At 41.8% G+C, this 1,013-nt stretch overlaps 1 long non-coding RNA gene across 1 annotated transcript in view; it reads left to right on the forward strand.

Annotated features, from left to right (window-relative positions):
• Positions 1 to 253: 253 nt before the first annotated feature.
• Positions 254 to 1,013, forward strand: part of LOC123980161 — a 34,420-nt gene continuing 33,660 nt past the window's right edge. The window contains exon 1 of the long non-coding RNA XR_006827391.1: positions 254 to 504. This is a non-coding gene — a long non-coding RNA (uncharacterized LOC123980161). The remainder of the gene's footprint in view (positions 505 to 1,013) is intronic.

A 1,013-nucleotide genomic window follows, 5' to 3' on the forward strand; every position in this document is an offset into this window, starting at 1 on the left:
CAACAAGTCATATTTATTTTAACTCATTGGCAGCCTCATTAAGTGAGTGGACTGTTTGTGTAGCCTAAATAAATGTTCAAACACAAGCAGAATGCATTTGGTTTAATCTTTTTTCAAACGGGGGATTCCAAATTAGTACCTGGGTTATCCTGTCTTGTGTATGTGTGTCCCCTCCAGCCAGTGACGTCACTATTCAGGAGGGATGCCCCTTCCTGCAGATTGGTTGTAAAGGGGTGGCGTTCCGGTGCCCCTTTTTCCTCCGGTGCACAAGCGTTGCGTGAAAGTGGCCATTTTTGGCTTTTGGGTGTACATACAATTTTAGTGAGGTTTCTACGCACACTTTTATAAATGAGACGCCTGGTGTGTACTGGTTACCCAAACGCCTGTCTGAACGGGTACGTCTTTAGCTGGCTTTTGAAAACATCCACAGGATCAGCAGACGGTCGTGGGAAGAGCATTCCAAAGGTGCAACGTCATCAAAAGCTTGATCGCCACGGGTCTTAAGTGAGTGTTTGGAACACACAGTAAATTTTGGTGATTAGACCTAAGGGAGAGGGTTGATAAATGAGGGCGAGAATTTTGAACTGATCCATATGTGACAAGAAGCCAGTGTAAGAGTTAATGTAAGAGAAGTTAAGTTAATTCACATTTTTGAGGTAATTTACTAAAAATATATTTACAGTGTTTATTCAGTTCACGGCATTTTTTTATTTGTATCACAGTTGGTATCTAAATCATTACATTTGAATCTGTAAATCAGCTACGATATTAAGCAGAATCTACCTCTGTGTTTTCTTTGCATTTACTTCAGTCTAACTCCTGCTAGCTCCTGATTGGTTAGTTCGGTCATGTGAGAGGGAGGACGAGGAAGTGTTGTGTTGTGACGAGGAAGTGTTGTTGTTGTGACGAGGTGTGAAAAGTAAAGTGCTGCGTAAGAAAGTTATCTGTCTCCATCCTGTTGTTTTTCTCATAAAGAGTGTTCCAACCACCTAACATCGAACCCCCACGTTACA

Source organism: Micropterus dolomieu, linkage group LG01 (genome assembly GCF_021292245.1).
Source record: "Micropterus dolomieu isolate WLL.071019.BEF.003 ecotype Adirondacks linkage group LG01, ASM2129224v1, whole genome shotgun sequence".
Lineage (NCBI taxonomy): Eukaryota > Metazoa > Chordata > Actinopteri > Centrarchiformes > Centrarchidae > Micropterus > Micropterus dolomieu.